Source organism: Haliotis rufescens, unplaced genomic scaffold (genome assembly GCF_023055435.1).
Source record: "Haliotis rufescens isolate VD_foot unplaced genomic scaffold, xgHalRufe1.0.p SCAF_84, whole genome shotgun sequence".
NCBI lineage: Eukaryota > Metazoa > Mollusca > Gastropoda > Lepetellida > Haliotidae > Haliotis > Haliotis rufescens.
In genome coordinates, this window is record NW_025964377.1 from 846,515 (window position 1) to 867,552 (window position 21,038).

General features: G+C 41.3%; 1 protein-coding gene across 1 annotated transcript in view; it reads right to left on the reverse strand.

Annotated features, from left to right (window-relative positions):
- The window catches only part of LOC124122871 (cell adhesion molecule-related/down-regulated by oncogenes-like), a 346,871-nt gene extending 329,167 nt beyond the window's left edge, over window positions 1-17,704 (reverse strand). Inside the window, exon 1 of the mRNA XM_048390129.1 lies at window positions 17,612-17,704. The gene's annotated coding sequence lies outside the window, so the exon portion shown is untranslated. The remainder of the gene's footprint in view (window positions 1-17,611) is intronic.
- Between the last annotated feature and the right edge of the window lie 3,334 nt (window positions 17,705-21,038).

A 21,038-nucleotide genomic window follows, 5' to 3' on the forward strand; every position in this document is an offset into this window, starting at 1 on the left:
ACTAACCTATGATGCCTTCTACACAAGCACCGACAACCAATTGGGGGTATTTATAGCCGGGCTGGCACCATCCGCTGAAAATAAACCTAGCTAGAGTATTTCCCCTTGACAGCTAGCTCTCCTGGGTTTCCACAGCCTCTGTAGCTGGAGGAGGGGAGAGAGATGGGAGATAGGGCCCAACAATGGTTGACTGTGCTTCTCATTCACGTGGTCTGTGCATCCCACAGATGCTAAAGCCATCGGCTACCTAGCTTTATACGAATGCCTGCTCCTCGTACTGGGGGTGGGGGAGAGGGGGAGAGACATATCAAGCTTGGTGTTTTTTCTTTTTCTGGGTTCAGGTATCCTTGAGTTAATTCCCCACCCAAGTCAGCCGGCTTGTAAACAAACCTGATCTGTTGGGTTGGTGTGGAGTGGCTCCCCTCAAGACAAAGCATGTCATGTGCAGTGTTTGGTTATGTTGCTGGGGTATCATGGTGTGGAGTGCCCCCCCCCTCAAGACAAAGCATGTCATGTGCAGTGTTTGGTTATGTTGCTGGGGTATCATGGTTTTGGTTGGTGTGGGTTGGTGTGGAGTGGGCCCCCTCAAGACAAAGCATGTCATGTGCAGTGTTTGGTTATGTTGCTGGGGTATCATGGTGTGGGTTGGTGTGGGTTGGTGTGGAGTGGGCCCCCTCAAGACAAAGCATGTCGTGTGCAGTGTTTGGTCATGTTGCTTGGTATCATGGTGTGGGTTGGTGTGGAATGGCTCCCCTCAAGACAAAGCATGTCATGTGCAGCGTTTGGTTATGTTGCTGGGGTATCATGGTGTGGGTTGGTGTGGAATGGCTCCCCTCAAGACAAAGCATGTCATGTGCAGTGTTTGGTTATGCTATCACACCCCAGTAACCAAGTTCTTGCTATCACACCCCAGTAACCCAGTACTTGCTATCATACTCCAGTAACCCAGTACTTGCTATCACATCCCAGTAACCCAGTACTTGCTATCACACCCCAGTAACCCAGTACTTGCTATCACACCCCAGTAACCCAGTACTTGCTATCACATCCCAGTAACCCAGTACTTGCTATCACACCCCAGTAACCCAGTACTTGCTATCACACCCCAGTAACCCAGTACTTGCTATCACACCCCAGTAACCCAGTACTTGCTATCACACTCCAGTAACCCAGTACTTGCTATCACACCCCAGTAACCCAGTACTTGCTATCACACTCCAGTAACCCAGTACTTGCTATCACACCCCAGTAACCCAGTACTTGCTATCACACCCCAGTAACCCAGTACTTGCTATCACACTCCAGTAACTCAGTACTTGCTATCACACTCCAGTAACCCAGTACTTGCTATCACACCCCAGTAACCCAGTACTTGCTATCACACCCCAGTAACCCAGTACTTGCTATCACACTCCAGTAACCCAGTACTTGCTATCACACCCCAGTAACCCAGTACTTGCTATCACACCCCAGTAACCCAGTACTTGCTATCACACTCCAGTAACCCAGTACTTGCTATCACACCCCAGTAACCCAGTACTTGCTATCACACTCCAGTAACCCAGTACTTGCTATCACACTCCAGTAACCCAGTACTTGCTATCACACTCCAGTAACCCAGTACTTGCCATCACACTCCAGTAACCCAGTACTTGCTATCACACCCCAGTAACCCAGTTCTTGCTATCACACCCCAGTAACCCAGTACTTGCTATCACACTCCAGTAACCCAGTACTTGCTATCACACTCCAGTAACCCAGTACTTGCTATCACACTCCAGTAACCCAGTACTTGCTATCACACTCCAGTAACCCAGTACTTGCTATCACACTCCAGTAACCCAGTACTTGCTATCACACCCCAGTAACCCAGTACTTGCTATCACACCCCAGTAACCCAGTACTTGCTATCACATCCCAGTAACCCAGTACTTGCTATCACACTCCAGTAACCCAGTACTTGCCATCACACCCCAGTAACCCAGTACTTGCTATCACACTCCAGTAACCCAGTACTTGCTATCACACTCCAGTAACCCAGTACTTGCTATCACGCTCCAGTAACCCAGTACTTGCTATCACACCCCAGTAACCCAGTACTTGCTATCACACCCCAGTAACCCAGTACTTGCTATCACACTCCAGTAACCCAGTACTTGCTATCACACCCCAGTAACCCAGTACTTGCTATCACACCCCAGTAACCCAGTACTTGCTATCACACTCCAGTAACCCAGTACTTGCTATCACACCCCAGTAACTCAGTACTTGCTATCACACTCCAGTAACCCAGTTCTTGCTATCACACCCCAGTAACCCAGTACTTGCTATCACACTCCAGTAACCCAGTACTTGCTATCACACCCCAGTAACCCAGTACTTGCTATCACACCCCAGTAACCCAGTACTTGCTATCACACCCCAGTAACCCAGTACTTGCTATCACACCCCAGTAACCCAGTACTTGCTATCACACTCCAGTAACCCTGTACTTGCTATCACACCCCAGTAACCCAGTACTTGCTATCACACTCCAGTAACCCAGTACTTGCCATCACACCCCAGTAACCCAGTTCTTGCTATCACACCCCAGTAACCCAGTACTTGCTATCACACCCCAGTAACCCAGTACTTGCTATCACACTCCAGTAACCCAGTACTTGCCATCACACTCCAGTAACCCAGTACTTGCTATCACACCCCAGTAACCCAGTACTTGCTATCACACCCCAGTAACCGAGTACTTGCTATCACACTCCAGTAACCCAGTACTTGCTATCACACCCCAGTAACCCAGTACTTGCTATCACACCCCAGTAACCCAGTACTTGCCATCACACTCCAGTAACCCAGTACTTGCTATCACACCCCAGTAACCCAGTACTTGCTATCACACCCCAGTAACCCAGTACTTGCTATCACACTCCAGTAACCCAGTACTTGCTATCACACCCCAGTAACCCAGTACTTGCTATCACACTCCAGTAACCCTGTACTTGCTATCACACCCCAGTAACCCAGTACTTGCTATCACACTCCAGTAACCCAGTACTTGCTATCACACCCCAGTAACCCAGTACTTGCTATCACACCCCAGTAACCCAGTACTTGCTATCACACCCCAGTAACCCAGTACTTGCTATCACACCCCAGTAACCCAGTACTTGCTATCACACTCCAGTAACCCAGTACTTGCTATCACACCCCAGTAACTCAGTACTTGCTATCACACTCCAGTAACCCAGTACTTGCTATCACACTCCAGTAACCCAGTACTTGCTATCACACTCCAGTAACCCAGTACTTGCTATCACACCCCAGTAACCCAGTACTTGCTATCACACCCCAGTAACCCAGTACTTGCTATCACACTCCAGTAACCCAGTACTTGCTATCACACCCCAGTAACCCAGTACTTGCTATCACACTCCAGTAACCCAGTACTTGCTATCACACTCCAGTAACCCAGTACTTGCTATCACACCCCAGTAACCCAGTACTTGCTATCACACTCCAGTAACCCAGTACTTGCCATCACACTCCAGTAACCCAGTACTTGCTATCACACTCCAGTAACCCAGTACTTGCTATCACACCCCAGTAACCCAGTACTTGCTATCACACCCCAGTAACCCAGTACTTGCTATCACATCCCAGTAACCCAGTACTTGCTATCACACTCCAGTAACCCAGTACTTGCTATCACACCCCAGTAACCCAGTACTTGCTATCACACCCCAGTAACCCAGTACTTGCTATCACACTCCAGTAACCCAGTACTTGCTATCACACTCCAGTAACCCAGTACTTGCTATCACACTCCAGTAACCCAGTACTTGCTATCACACTCCAGTAACCCAGTACTTGCTATCACACTCCAGTAACCCAGTACTTGCTATCACATTCCAGTAACCCAGTACTTGCTATCACACCCCAGTAACCCAGTACTTGCTATCACACTCCAGTAACCCAGTACTTGCTATCACACTCCAGTAACCCAGTACTTGCTATCACACTCCAGTAACCCAGTACTTGCTATCACACCCCAGTAACCCAGTACTTGCTATCACACCCCAGTAACCCAGTACTTGCTATCACACTCCAGTAACCCAGTACTTGCTATCACACTCCAGTAACCCAGTACTTGCTATCACACCCCAGTAACTCAGTACTTGCTATCACACTCCAGTAACCCAGTACTTGCTATCACACTCCAGTAACCCAGTACTTGCTATCACACTCCAGTAACCCAGTACTTGCCATCACACCCCAGTAACCCAGTACTTGCTATCACACCCCAGTAACCCAGTACTTGCTATCACACTCCAGTAACCCAGTACTTGCTATCACACCCCAGTAACCCAGTACTTGCTATCACACTCCAGTAACCCAGTACTTGCTATCACACTCCAGTAACCCAGTACTTGCTATCACACCCCAGTAACCCAGTACTTGCTATCACACTCCAGTAACCCAGTACTTGCCATCACACTCCAGTAACCCAGTACTTGCTATCACACTCCAGTAACCCAGTACTTGCTATCACATCCCAGTAACCCAGTACTTGCTATCACACCCCAGTAACCCAGTACTTGCTATCACATCCCAGTAACCCAGTACTTGCTATCACACTCCAGTAACCCAGTACTTGCTATCACACCCCAGTAACCCAGTACTTGCTATCACACTCCAGTAACCCAGTACTTGCTATCACACTCCAGTAACCCAGTACTTGCTATCACACTCCAGTAACCCAGTACTTGCTATCACACTCCAGTAACCCAGTACTTGCTATCACACTCCAGTAACCCAGTACTTGCTATCACACTCCAGTAACCCAGTACTTGCTATCACACTCCAGTAACCCAGTACTTGCTATCACACCCCAGTAACCCAGTACTTGCTATCACACTCCAGTAACCCAGTACTTGCTATCACACTCTAGTAACCCAGTACTTGCTATCACACTCCAGTAACCCAGTACTTGCTATCACACCCCAGTAACCCAGTACTTGCTATCACACCCCAGTAACCCAGTACTTGCTATCACACTCCAGTAACCCAGTACTTGCTATCACACCCCAGTAACCCAGTACTTGCTATCACACCCCAGTAACCCAGTACTTGCTATCACACTCCAGTAACCCAGTACTTGCTATCACACCCCAGTAACCCAGTACTTGCTATCACACTCCAGTAACCCAGTACTTGCTATCACACTCCAGTAACCCAGTACTTGCTATCACACTCCAGTAACCCAGTACTTGCTATCACACCCCAGTAACCCAGTACTTGCTATCACACTCCAGTAACCCAGTACTTGCTATCACACCCCAGTAACCCAGTACTTGCTATCACACTCCAGTAACCCAGTACTTGCTATCACACTCCAGTAACCCAGTACTTGCTATCACACCCCAGTAACCCAGTTCTTGCTATCACACTCCAGTAACCCAGTACTTGCTATCACACCCCAGTAACCCAGTACTTGCTATCACACTCCAGTAACCCAGTACTTGCTATCACACTCCAGTAACCCAGTACTTGCTATCACACCCCAGTAACCCAGTACTTGCTATCACACTCCAGTAACCCAGTACTTGCTATCACACCCCAGTAACCCAGTACTTGCTATCACACTCCAGTAACCCAGTACTTGCTATCACACTCCAGTAACCCAGTACTTGCTATCACACCCCAGTAACCCAGTACTTGCTATCACACCCCAGTAACCCAGTTCTTGCTATTATCATTGCCGGTATACTCCAGTCCTTTGAGGAAATGACAAATCCACATGTTACATCCTTTTCTATACTGACCTTCTTTTAAGCATGATTTTTCATTTCATTTAAAATAAGTTGACAGATTTGATGGGGAGAAAATTATAAAGTAAAATTGATATAGTGATAGGAAAGAGCATGACTTACTATTGTAATTTGAAAAACATAGGGTGCTCCTTAATTCTTTTTGTGGTATAAATAGAACTAATGCCTTATGTTAATCATAAGCCAATGGAAACAGCCAGTTTATATTTTGTTTGTTTGTTTGCTTGTTGTTTAACGCCGCACTCAGCAATATTCCAGCTATATTAGGGCGGTCTGTAAATAATGGAATCTGGACCAGACAATGCAGTGATTGACATCACAGGCATCGATCCACACAATTGGGATATGATGACATGCATCAACCACATCAGAGAAGCCTGACCACCCGATCCCATTAGTTGCCTCTAACGACAAGCAAGGTATCCTTTTATGACAAGCATGGGTTCCTGGAAGCCTATTTTAACCTGGATCTTCACGGGTCTTTGAACGCTTGTAATTAATATTGTGTGTCACTCTGTATCCCTAACTAGCCACAATTATTTACCTGGAGTCACCCTATGTCCACCTGCGCCATGCAACTACTGCCTGTTTCTCCTCCAGTCCAAGGCGCCGTGATGTCAAGTCTTTCTGACTAATGTCAACAAAATTCATTAAAAAAATCTCTAAAAAAAAAATTCTTTATGACATAACCAGACACAGCCCTCTGCGAAGTCGATAATGTTCCTCCACGCTCATTAAATTAGCACTAAAGTTGAGGTTCGTAGGTATTCAGTTCGTCCTTCATAAAGCCTGGTGCGTTGGAGTACAAACGATTAAAGCCATCACCGCGCAACATGTAAACAACACGACAGGAAACCCCATGTTCATCCATGCTGATGAAACAGTTTGTGGCTGTTTCTGTCGGAGTGAGTATAGTTTTACACCACTTTCAGCAATATTCCAGCGACATCACGGCAGGGGACACCAGAAATCAGGACATCACACATTGTACCCATGTGGGGAATCAAACCCAGGTCTTCAGCTTGACAAGCGAACGCTTTAACCACTGGGCTGCCTCATTGTTTCTGTTCAGCTGTTTTGTGTCATTACATGCGAACTCATAACCCATGGGTCCAGGTGGTGTAGAACATGAGAATAATCAGGGTTACAAGTCAGCTCATTTCCTGGGACATCAATTGACTGCTATATATAAAGATTCTTATACGAGCAAGTGTGTCACACTGGTTTTATGAAACAAGTGTCAGAATTCTTGTATTTCCCCGAGTGAGAACAATTTAACATATGAATTCCTACATGAGGTTTGTAAAATCAGTATGACACACCTGAATGTAATAATTTCTTTATTACCCATTATTTCTTAATTCTTTGAGTGAGTGAGTGAATTGGGTTTAACGCCGCTTTTAACAGTATTACAGTTATATCGCGGCGTGTCAGCTTAATGTGGGAGGAAAACCCGAAGTGATGCAGGTCTCAGACGTTTACCACTTCGGTGAAACCCACGAGCACGGGTATGGTGCTGACAAACCTAGAAACATAATCGGGGTGAAGCGGGATTCGAACCCACAATCATAGGTTTCTGGCGTGCCCAAGGGATGCATCTCTGCACAGCGAATCACAGCGCCTTAGACGACTGGGCCACCTGTGCCCCCTTTAATCCTTTGAGCTCCCCATCACTGTCCAGGAAAACACAATTTGTCAAAGGACTAAACAATCTTCAGCTGTGACATCATTTCTTGTGTGACAATAAGATTCAAATGACATCAACAATGCAGACATGTTGACAGAAACAATGCAAGAAGAGATATTTGCACAAGTACACATACAATTTTTAGAAACTCGGTTATTTCTAACCCTCAGAGTAATAAAAAATGTAAAAGTAATTTAATCTTCTCTAGGCACTGACATTGACCTTGAATACAAGTTTCCGAAAAAAAACTGTTATCTCTGTTGATGGTGTACATTATTATAGGGGTGTAGGTTATCTCTGTTGATGGTGTGCATTATTATAGGGGTGTAGGTTATCTGTGTTGATGGTGTGCATTATTATAGGGGTGTAGGTTATCTCTGTTGATGGAGTACATTATTATAGGGGTGTAGGTTATCTCTGTTGATGGTGTGCATTATTATAGGGGTGTAGGTTATCTCTGTTGATGGAGTACATTATTATAGGGGTGTAGGTTATCTCTGTTGATGGAGTACATTATTATAGGGGTGTAGGTTATCTCTGTTGATGGTGTGCATTATTATAGGGGTGTAGGTTATCTGTGTTGATGGTGTACATTATTATAGGGGTGAAGGTTATCTGTGTTGATGGTGTACATTATTATAGGGGTGTAGGTTATCTGTGTTGATGGTGTACATTATTATAGGGGTGTAGGTTATCTCTGTTGATGGTGTGCATTATTATAGGGGTGTAGGTTATCTGTGTTGATGGTGTACATTATTATAGGGGTGTAGGTTATCTCTGTTGATGGTGTACATTATTATAGGGCTGTAGGTTATCTGTATTGATGGTGTACATTATTATAGGGGTGTAGGTTATCTCTGTTGATGGTGTACATTATTATAGGGGTGTAGGTTATCTCTGTTGATGGTGTACATTATTATAGGGGTGTAGGTTATCTGTGTTGATGGTGTACATTATTATAGGGGTGTAGGTTATCTCTGTTGATGGTGTGCATTATTATAGGGGTGTAGGTTATCTCTGTTGATGGAGTACATTATTATAGGGGTGTAGGTTATCTCTGTTGATGGTGTGCATTATTATAGGGGTGTAGGTTATCTGTGTTGATGGTGTACATTATTATAGGGGTGTAGGTTATCTGTGTTGATGGTGTACATTATTATAGGGGTGTAGGTTATCTGTGTTGATGGTGTACATTATTATAGGGGTGTAGGTTATCTGTGTTGATGGTGTACATTATTATAGGGGTGTAGGTTATCTGTATTGATGGTGTACATTATTATAGGGGTGTAGGTTATCTGTATTGATGGTGTACATTATTATAGGTGTGTATGTTATCTGTATTGATGGTGTACATTATTATAGGGGTGTAGGTTATCTCTGTTGATGGTGTACATTATTATAGGGGTGTAGGTTATCTGTGTTGATGGTGTACATTATTATAGGGGTGTAGGTTATCTCTGTTGATGGTGTACATTATTATAGGGGTGTAGGTTATCTGTATTGATGGTGTACATTATTATAGGGCTGTAGGTTATCTGTATTGATGATGTACATTATGATATACTCACACGCAAAAGAAACGAAAAGTCGAGTATGCAGTATACATGTTATTTATTTTCAATAGTAAAGACAAGAAATACTAATAGGGCAAGATTGACAAAAGTTTGACTGAAGACAGTTAATAGATTAAAAGGCAGATGACATAATTGGTTTTTTTCAAATGTTAAGGGCTTACACAGTTTCGGGTCAATACCCAAAATGTCAGTCAATACCCGGTGTGACCGCCATTAGCATTGATCACTGCCACACATCTCCTGTACATTGAGTGGATCAGACGATTTGTGAAGGCCCTAGGGATCCTCCTGCACACATCCAGAGCAGCTGTGCGTAGTTCATCGGCAGTTGTAGGGACTGGGCGCACATTGTACAGACGCCTTTGAACCTCATCCCACAAGTGTTCGATGGGGTTCAGATCAGGGCTGAGGGCTGGCCACGGTAGAACACGGATGTTGTGTTGTTGCAGAAAGGCCATGCTAGCTCTGGCAACATTGGGACGAGCGTTGTCCTGCTGGAAAATGTGTTGCTGATGTTTTGCAAAAAATGGAACATAGTGGGGTCTGATCACTTGGTCGATATACCGCTGAGCAGTGACGCTGTGTCCCTGACCTTGACCAACATTCAGAAAGCACATGGGTCCAAGTCTTGCATTGAGTCCAATCCCTGCCCATATCATGACGCTAGGTCCACCCCATGGATCCCTTTCCACAACGTTTCTGTCAGCGAAACGATCACCTTGACGCCGCCAAATTCTGACTCTTCCGTCTGCATGGGAGACACAAAAGCGACTTTCATCAGAGAAGATGACACGCCTCCACTCATGATGACGCCATTTGTGATGACCCTGTGCCCACTGAAGTCGTGCCTGTCGATGCCGTGGTTGGAGAACAGGACGACGTGCTGGTCGGCGACATCTGAGGTTGTTGGAACAGAGACGTCGGAACACAGTGTCCCGGTTAATGTGTCAATTATGTGTTCCTATGGTCTGTCGAGCACTTTCACTTGCAGTTAGGAACGGATGTCACTGGTGTTGACAGGTAATCTGCCGAACTTGTTGAGGTGTGGTGACCCTAGGACGGCCGCTCCGAGGATGGTCATCTGTGGTCTGTGTCGCAATGTATTGATCCAGGAGACGGTAAATTGTGGTTATGTTAACGTTGAAATGACAGGCAATATCTTGGACAGACTCTCCAGCTTCCTATTGTCCGATTGCCTGGTTTCTCTGAATTTGAGTTAGGCGTGGCATTGTTGACCAAGGAGTGGTAGGTCCAAGAATCAGCCACAGTTTTATACCCACTACAGTTCGTGACACTTCGTGCATTTTCGATTTCGCAAGAAATGGGTGCATGATATCCCACATATTCATTGAAATGGTGTGTTTTGGCGATTCATTTTTTATGATGCGTTTGTACTCTGGGCTTCCAAAATGCAACCAAATATATTGATAACACCATCAGGCTTCACTACATGCTAAAACTCATATCAATTTATGGTTCCGTGTTTGTTACCTATTTGCTTCAGTGTTTCTTACCTATTTCCTTTAAAACCACTTGCGTTTCTTTTGCGTGTGAGTATAGGTGTAGGTTATCTCTGTTGATGGAGCACATTATTATAGGGGTGTAGGTAATCTGTATTGATGGTGTACATTATTATAGGGGTGTAGGTTATCTGTGTTGATGGTGTACATTATTATAGGGGTGTAGGTAATCTGTATTGATGGTGTGCATTATTATAGGGGTGTAGGTTATCTGTGTTGATGGTGTACATTATTATAGGGGTGTAGGTTATCTGTATTGATGGTGTACATTATTATAGGGGTGTAGGTTATCTGTGTTGATGGTGTACATTATTATAGGGGTGTAGGTAATCCGCACTGATGGTCTACATAATTATAGGGGTGTAGGTTATCTGTGTTGATGGTGTACATTATTATAGGGGTGTAGGTTATCTGTATTGATGGCGTGCATTATTATAGGGGTATAGGTTATCTGTGTTGGTGTACATTATTATAGGGGTGTAGGTAATCTGTATTGATGGTGTACATTATTATAACGTAATTATAGGGGTGTAGGTAATCTGTATTGATGGTGTACATTATTATAGGGGTGTAGGTAATCTGTTTTGATGGAGTACATTATTATAGGGGTGTAGGTTATCTGTATTGATGGTGTACATTATTATAGGGGTGTAGGTTATCTGTATTGATGGTGTACATACATTATTATAGGGGTGTAGGTTATCTGTGTTGATGGTGTACATTATAATAGGGGTGTAGGTTATCTGTATTGATTGTGTACATTATTATAGGGGTGTAGGTTATCTGTATTGATGGTGTACATTATAATAGGGGTGTAGGTAATCTGTATTGATGGTGTACATTATTATAGGGGTGTAGGTAATCTGTTTTGATGGAGTACATTATTATAGGGGTGTAGGTTATCTGTGTTGATGGTGTACATTATTATAGGGGTGTAGGTTATCTGTATTGATGGTGTACATTATTATAGGGGTGTAGGTTATCTGTGTTGATGGTGTGCATTATTATAGGGGTGTAGGTTATCTGTATTGATGGTGTACATTATTATAGGGGTGTATGTTATCTCTGTTGATGGTGTACATTATTATAGGGATGTAGGTATCTGTGTTGATGATGTACATTATTATAGGGGTATAGGTTATCTGTGTTGATGGTGTACATTATTATAGGGGTGTAGGTATCTGTGTTGATGGTGGACATTATTATAGGGGTGTAGGTTATCTCTGTTGATGGTGTACATTATTATAGGGGTGTAGGTTCTTTGTGTTGATGGTGTACATTATTATAGGGATGTAGGTATCTGTGTTGATGGTGGACATTATTATAGGGGTGTAGGTTATCTCTGTTGATGGTGTACATTATTATAGGGGTGTAGGTTATCTGTATTGATGGAGTACATTATAATTGGGGTGTAGGTTATCTGTATTGATGGTGTACATTATTATAGGGGTGTAGGTTATCTGTGTTGATGGTGTACATTATTATAGGGGTGTAGGTTATCTGTGTTGATGGTGTACATTATTATAGGGGTGTAGGCAATCTGTATTGATGGAGTACATTATAATTGGGGTGTAGGTTATCTGTATTGATGGTGTACATTATTATAGGGGTGTAGGTTATCTGTGTTGATGGTGTACATTATTATAGGGGTGTAGGCAATCTGTATTGATGGAGTACATTATTATAGGGGTGTAGGTAATCTGTATTGATGGTGTACATTATTATAGGGGTGTACATGGTGTAGGTAATCTGTATTGATGGAGTACATTATTTTAGGGGTGTAGGTTATCTGTATTGATGGTGTACATTATTATAGGGGTGTAGGTAATCTGTATTGATGGTGTACATTATTATAGGGGTGTAGGTAATCTGTATTGATGGTGTACATTATTATAGGGGTGTAGGTTATCTGTATTGATTGTGTACATTATTATAGGGGTGTAGGTTATCTGTATTGATGGTGTACATTATAATAGGGGTGTAGGTAATCTGTATTGATGGTGTACATTATTATAGGGGTGTAGGTAATCTGTTTTGATGGAGTACATTATTATAGGGGTGTAGGTTATCTGTGTTGATGGTGTACATTATTATAGGGGTGTAGGTTATCTGTATTGATTGTGTACATTATTATAGGGGTGTAGGTTATCTGTATTGATGGTGTACATTATTATAGGGGTGTAGGTTATCTGTGTTGATGGTGTACATTATTATAGGGGTGTAGGTTATCTGTATTGATTGTGTACATTATTATAGGGGTGTAGGTTATCTGTATTGATGGTGTACATTATTATAGGGGTGTAGGTTATCTGTGTTGATGGTGTGCATTATTATAGGGGTGTAGGTTATCTGTATTGATGGTGTACATTATTATAGGGGTGTATGTTATCTCTGTTGATGATGTACATTATTATAGGGGTGTAGGTTATCTGTGTTGATGGTGTACATTATTATAGGGATGTAGGTATCTGTGTTGATGATGTACATTATTATAGGGGTGTAGGTAATCTGTATTGATGGAGCACATTATTATAGGGGTGTAGGTTATCTGTGTTGAAGGTGTACATTATTATAGGGGTGTAGGTATCTGTGTTGATGGTGGACATTATTATAGGGGTGTAGGTTATCTCTGTTGATGGTGTACATTATTATAGGGGTGTAGGTTCTTTGTGTTGATGGTGTACATTATTATAGGGGTGTAGGTATCTGTGTTGATGGAGTACATTATAATTGGGGTGTAGGTTATCTGTATTGATGGTGTACATTATTATAGGGGTGTAGGTTATCTGTGTTGATGGTGTACATTATTATAGGGGTGTAGGTTATCTGTGTTGATGGTGTACATTATTATAGGGGTGTAGGCAATCTGTATTGATGGAGTACATTATAATTGGGGTGTAGGTTATCTGTATTGATGGTGTACATTATTATAGGGGTGTAGGTTATCTGTGTTGATGGTGTACATTATTATAGGGGTGTAGGCAATCTGTATTGATGGAGTACATTATTATAGGGGTGTAGGTAATCTGTATTGATGGTGTACATTATTATAGGGGTGTAGGTAATCTGTATTGATGGAGTACATTATTTTAGGGGTGTAGGTTATCTGTATTGATGGTGTACATTATTATAGGGGTGTAGGTAATCTGTATTGATGGTGTACATTATTATAGGGGTGTAGGTAATCTGTATTGATGGAGTACATTATTATAGGGGTGAAGGTTATCTGTATTGATGGTGTACATTATTATAGGGGTGTAGGTTATCTGTATTGATGGTGTACATTATTATAGGGGTGTAGGTAATCTGTATTGATGGTGTACATTATTATAGGGGTGTAGGTTATGTGTTGATGGTGTACATTATTATAGGGGTGTAGGTTATCTGTATTGATGGTGTACATTATTATAGGTGTGTATGTTATCTGTATTGATGGTGTACATTATTATAGGGGTGTAGGTTATCTGTATTGATGGAGTACATTATTATAGGGGTGTAGGTAATCTGTATTGATGGTGTACATTATTATAGGGGTGTAGGTTATCTGTATTGATGGAGTACATTATTATAGGGGTGTACGTGATCTGTATTGATCGTGTACATTATTATAGAGTTGTAGGTTATCTGTATGGATGGTGTGCATTTTTATAGGGGTGTATGTTATCTGTATGGATGGTGTGCATTATTATAGGGGTGTATGTTATCTCTGTTGATGGAGTACATTATTATAGAATTGTAGCTTATCTGTATTGATGGTGTACATTATTATAGAATTGTAGCTTATCTGTATTGATGGTGTACATTATGATAGGGGTGTAGGTTATCTGTATTGATGGAGTACATTATTATAGAATTGTAGCTTATCTGTATTGATGGTGTACATTTTTATAGGGGTGTAGGTTATCTGTATTGATGGTGTACATTATTATAGGGGTGTAGGTTATCTGTATTGATGGTGTACATTATTATAGGGGTGTAGGTAATCTGTATTGATGGAGCACATTATTATAGGGGTGTAGGTAATCTGTATTGATGGTGTACATTATTATAGGGGTGTAGGTTATCTGTATTGATGGTGTACATTATTATAGGGGTGTAGGTAATCTGTATTGATGGTGTACATTATTATAGGGGTGTAGGTAATCTGTATTGATGGTGTACATTATTATAGGGGTGTAGGTTATCTGTGTTGATGGTGTACATTATTATAGGGGTGTAGGTAATCTGTATTGATGGTGTACATTATTATAGGGGTGTAGGTTATCTGTATTGATGGTGTACATTATTATAGGGGTGTAGGTTATCTGTATTGATGGTGTACATTATTATAGGGGTGTAGGTTATCTGTATTGATGGAGTACATTATTTTGGGGTGTAGGTTATCTGTATTGATGGTGTACATTATTATAGGGGTGTAGGTTATCTGTATTGATGGTGTACATTATTATAGGGGTGTAGGTAATCTGTATTGATAGTGTTCATCCAGTGTTTTCCTTTAATACTTTATGAAAATATGATCATAGATGATCGTTCTGACCAGTTTAGTCTATATCATTGATCAACTCAAGTAGCCAAAGGTTCTGGGAAATAATGCAAACTGCAAATGCTGCTTGTCTGAGAGGCAAGTTTGTAGTGTTCTTAACAATGTAATGCATGCTTCCGTTAGTATTATAAGGGGCGGTCGGGTAGCCTAGTGGTTAAAGCTCGTCACTCCGAAGACCCGGGCTCGATTCCTGACATGGGTACAATGTGTGAAGCCCATTTCTGGTGTCCCCTGCCGTGATGTTGCTGGAATATTGCTAAAAGCCGTGAAAAACTATACTCACTCACTCACTTCGTTAGTATTATCATTACAAGGGTGGGCTAAAAAGACTGATAATCGGAATTATCATTGATGGGAAGAAATATTAATGACTATCAATGTGAAACTGTTGTGATTGATAATATCTTACATAAACTATTGTGATGAAATAAGTTTATATTTACCAAAACAGAATTGTTATTATCATGATTATCAATAATGTCAATTGTCAAAGGTGGAAAGCAAACTTTTGTTATATCTCAATTGTCCAAAAAGTAATCCATGCATAAATGTGTCATTGGTCAACAGTGGCATGAATTCTGTTGATTTCTTTCGAGACTTTCTTACATATTTGCTTGAAGTTCCATCGCAAATATTTATTGATAATTAATGATATTTAGATGATGATCATCGATCTCCATGACCTATATCGTTAGCCAACCCTAGCCATTCCATACACATATACTCCCTGACCCGTGTATAAAAATGCTTCCAGTGTTGCACACTGTATAAGGAATTGTGGGATTGTATTAAGGCCGCATTGTAACTGACCTTCAACGCCATCTTGGCATGATATGTGTTCAATTAAGAGTACAGTAAACTACGGTTATAACAAACTCAAAGGGACCACTAATTATAGTTTGTTATTAACTGTATTCGACGTAATAAGCGCCCTGCTCTAATAAGCGCCCACGGCGATATTTGCTAATATATTGGCTAGTGAACAATCAATTAGCACCCCTTCCAACTATACATAAGACTTATTTATTTGTGTATAATGAGCACTCGTATGTTATATGCACACTTAATTATTGGCAATTTAATCCTGGAAAAATATTTCTGTCCTATATAAACATTTCAAGCTGTTGGCATAAACCACGAAATTTACCATCTTTCAACTCAAAATAATATTCTAAAAAGAGCCCCCTATTTCTAATTTTCAGAGCGCCCTGGGTGCTTATTACGTCGAATCTGGTAACCAAAGTTCATGATGTACAGCAAATTGCCGGGACAAAAAAATACTTGTTACATCCGTCAGTTCATTATAAACGTGTTCGTTATAAACATCATTTACTGAGTCTGGTTTAATCCAACCTGCCAACTCAGCGATAGAAACTAACAGTTTTTGTCCACTAGTCGTTATAATGATAACATACAGCAAAACCCTTGAAACAAGCAAATTTCTACTGGTCCTTATGATACCTTAACTATTGGGCATTTTGGTAATGACTACAGGACTAGTGGCAATTTCTAACAATGCTGACTACTTCAAAGTTAACCAAGGCAAAATTTGACTGTTTTTATCTGTAAACTTTGTGTACAAACTTTCTAATATCTCAAAATTGTTATTATGTGGTAATAATTGTACTTGCATATTTTTTTAAAACACACACAAATTAAGCATAGCTTAATTAATATGAATCTCTTGAATTTCTAATACTTTTTTCATCTCAAGTAAATATTTTTTTATATGACAAACAACTTGAAATGATATCATGGAATCATTAAATTAATAACATAACAAAAAGACACTGTGATTAAATTAAAAACATTATTGTTTTTCCAAATCAGATCAGACAAATATGATTCAGAGCGTCTATCAGCTGTTGAATATCCCTGCACGTGCATAACCATGTCAGATATTGACAACCAGTTGTTGTCGAAGCATTCATAAAATACAATGTTTTGCATTTAAATGGATCCTGAAATGAGAACATAATCAACGATTTTACACTGTATTAAAACTCAGACGTGAAGATGACATCGTGACAGTCCTCCACGCCCTAATATCTATGCTCGCAACGTCACTGGGACGAACTTACAAGCAGCGAAATAGACAAAAACATTGGGATGTTGTTGAAAAAGAACATCCTTTTTTTAGTTTGACAGTGTCGGTTGAGATCTTCCGACCCATCAACCTCCTTGTTGTGATGTAAGTAACGACTCAAGAGGGTACAACGGGGTGTGACGGGTGGGAACCGATCCGCCCCGACAGTGACGGCGTGAATTGGTCAAAAAATGGCCCTAGCAACCTCCTGCCGCGTCTGAAACACGAAAGATGGGGAATAATGCGGAACCGTTTCCGCCATATTTGTTTCTTATTTACGTGTGGCGCTTGCGACCATCTCAGCACGCGCGGGTCAAAGCGACTTACAACTCGTTCTATCTAGAACTTTTCACTCAAAATAGTATTTAATACTTACTTGAATCGTACTATCCTTGCACGAGGCATGAAATTCGTCAGTAAATAATTATCCGTAAGCACAGGCTAGCGTAAGATAAGCCTTTATCTAACTGCTAGCCATTCATGTTTCACTGCAAGGTACACGCTGGTTTGGGGGTCAGAGTTCACACATATGCAAATGTTTGAGGGCCTCGCGAACTTAGAGCTTGGCGGTGAACCTCAGCTTTCTTGGGAGGAAAGCTGCTGATATTAATTTTGAATATTACAAAATACAGGGGAAACTTCAACCGTCATTTTACTTCACTAACCCAATGTTGGTATACTGTGTGTCAGTGGCGGAATTAACAAGCGTAAGCATGGGAACTTTTCAGTTATTTTGCTAAAATAAAGGCTACCCCACTACATCGGAGACTATGCTCTACATGTTCAACCATTGATGATGAAAAACTCTACCTACTTCACTGTACTAAACACACTCAAGAAAGAAATATACTCTTTGGAAAATTATGTACACACAATGTAAATGTTCACAGTCATGAAAACAAGGTATTTCACTACGTCCTGTCAAATAATGAAGCCATCAATATCAATTGCATTTGTTTCCGTGTCTATCATTTCAAGCAATTAATACAATGTATGTATGTATGTATGTATGTATGTATGTATGTATGTATGTATGTATGTATGTATGTATGTATCATAATGTTTTGTCAATTTTTAAAAATGCATCTGTCCCATAATGGAATGTTTCTGCAATAAATATCATCTTATCTTATCTTATCTTCCCACTTTTGTGAGCCTTTTACAAAGTATTGACATAATGAAGCCATCAATAGCAATTGCATTTGTTTCCATGTCTATCATTTCAAACAATGAATACCCCTTGATCTTAATCAACTGACGACATTTTATGTATAATATCATCAAAATAATATTTAATATTGATTGCCTTTTGTGTCTACATAAATGAGTGAGTTGGGTTTAACGCCGCTTTGAACAGTATTCCAGTTATATCACGGCGTGTCAGCTTAATGTGGGAGGAAAGCCCGAAGTGATGCAGGTCTCAGACGTTTACCACTTCGGTGAAACCCACACGCACGGGTATGTTGCTGACAAACCTAGAAACATAATCGGGGCGAACCGGGATTCGAACCCACAATCATAGGTTTCTGGCGTGCCAAAAGGACGCAACTCGATCTGCACAGCGAATTGCGGCGCCTTAGACGAATGGGCCCCCTATGTTTACGGGAATGTATGTATGTCTGTATATATGTATATATGAATCATACTGTTTTGTCATTTAAAAATGCATCTGTTCCGTAATGGAATGTTTCTGCAATAAATATTATCCGATCTTATCTTATAACGTAGATCGATATGTTGGAATTAGATGACTCGCAGTGATGTACCATAACCTATTTTTATTGAATGCTGTAAAAAAAGCTAAGACTATCGTATACAGAATAAAGTATTCAACTTGTAAACGAATGTTTTACGGACTAAAGGAAACGTGCGTGTGGTTAAGTGAGTGAGTGAGTATGGTTTTGCGCCGTATTTAGCAATATTCCAGCAATATCTCGGCGGGGGACACCAGAAATGGGCTTCACACATTGTACCCATGTCGGGAATCGAACCCGGGTCTTCGACAAGCGTAGTCGCCTTTTATAACGACAAGCGTAGTTGCCTTTTACGGCAAGCATGGGTTGCTGAAGACCTATTCTACTCCGGATCTGTCGAAGGGCAAACGCACCATGAAATGTTTGGGTTTGGTATGATGTTTAACGCCGCACTCAACAATATTATAGCTATATATGGCGGCGGTCTGTAAATAATGGAGTCAGGAGAATGTTAGTGTGCGCTCTAGGACTCGGCCACTATCAATTTGTGATTATGCACAATATTTGAATGAAGGCTTTTAAATTTCGAGATATTTTTCAGCTATTCAGACCTTGAAAAAAAAAAGTCTTTTTTCAGTGTTGACATGCATCAAACCATGTCAGCGAGCTTGACCACCCGATCCCGTTAGTCGCATCTAACGACAAGCATGGGTTTCTGGAGACCAGTTTTAACCCAGAGAACAACAGTATCATTAAAAACTATGCCCACCCCCCAAAAATGTAACTGTTAGGATTTGCACAAACCAGACACTCTTTGGGTTTGTTTTCCTTGAGTCCCTCTTTGGTTTTTTTTCAATATGAACATCCTCATTAGAAAAAAAAAAAATCTTTAAGGTAGAAATGGGTTCCAAGTATAAACAAGACTATAGATGGAGAGACTAGAAGACAAGTTTACTCACTTTTTTATTAAGTATGTTTTCACATTCTTGGTCCTTTTGATCCGTCTCCGTGGTCTAGTGGTAGAGAGTCCGCCCGGAGAGCGGAAGGTCCGGGGTTCGAGCCCCGTCCGTGCACATGTCATACCAAAAGATGTTAAAAGATGGTACTTGTTGTTACCCTGTCTGACGCCCGGCATTAAGGGGCTAAAACAAGGACTGGTCGGCTCGGAGTCAGTATACTGTGTCTGAGTGGGGTATTCATGTTAAACTGTGGCATGGTATCTCAGTGAGCTAGCACTATAAATCGGCATCAGTCCGGACTAGTACAAGCAGCCACACAAACACACACACGTACATGCACGTCGCTATATAAGTGCAATAATCTTGGACGCGACGTTAAACCCCATTTCACCTCACCTCTTGGTGTTTCGAAGCAAATAAATTAGACAAAAGTTAGTGAAACTTTTGTCTGCTGTTGGTATTTCTCTTTTTTTCTCACTGCATGGTACTTGAGTTGCATATTGAGGTGAACAGATGCATTTTCCGTGTACGAAACGACATTCACATATACACATATACTGCGAATATTATTTTAAAAATATTAGGTACATGTATACAGGTAATGACAAATCATATCCTGCTGTCTCATGATAAATTCAAAGACAGAAAAAAAAACAGACACAAAAACGATTTTATTGAACTGGTACTTCTAAAACAATGGCCGCTGCGAGCATTGTTTTAGTAAGTATTCATTGAAAATTCTCAACGTCACTCTTAAAATTCAGTGAGCTAGAAGATGTTTCATTTGTAGGGGCCTTTCACAGACTCTATGACCCAAGCAAAAATGCTGCATAGTTGCGCGAAAGCATAGTTTCACGGGTGTCTGTTGCAACCAAGTTTATTAAATTTTACGTCACCTTGCGACATGTGCAAACTTTGTGGCGTTAACAGACGGCAGTTTGTATAGTATCGCGGGCACGCTCCTGCGCAGGGATGACTTCGCATTTCTATTTGCCTCCCATGATGGGTAAAAATGCATCAGCGAGGCAAGATTCAAGTTGGGTTTTGGTTCTTTCGAAATTCAGGCAGACATCGCTTTAATTCTTGTAGAGATTATCTATAGATGGTCTGACAGAAAGTTAGTTGTCTGAAATTACGAACATAAACGTCC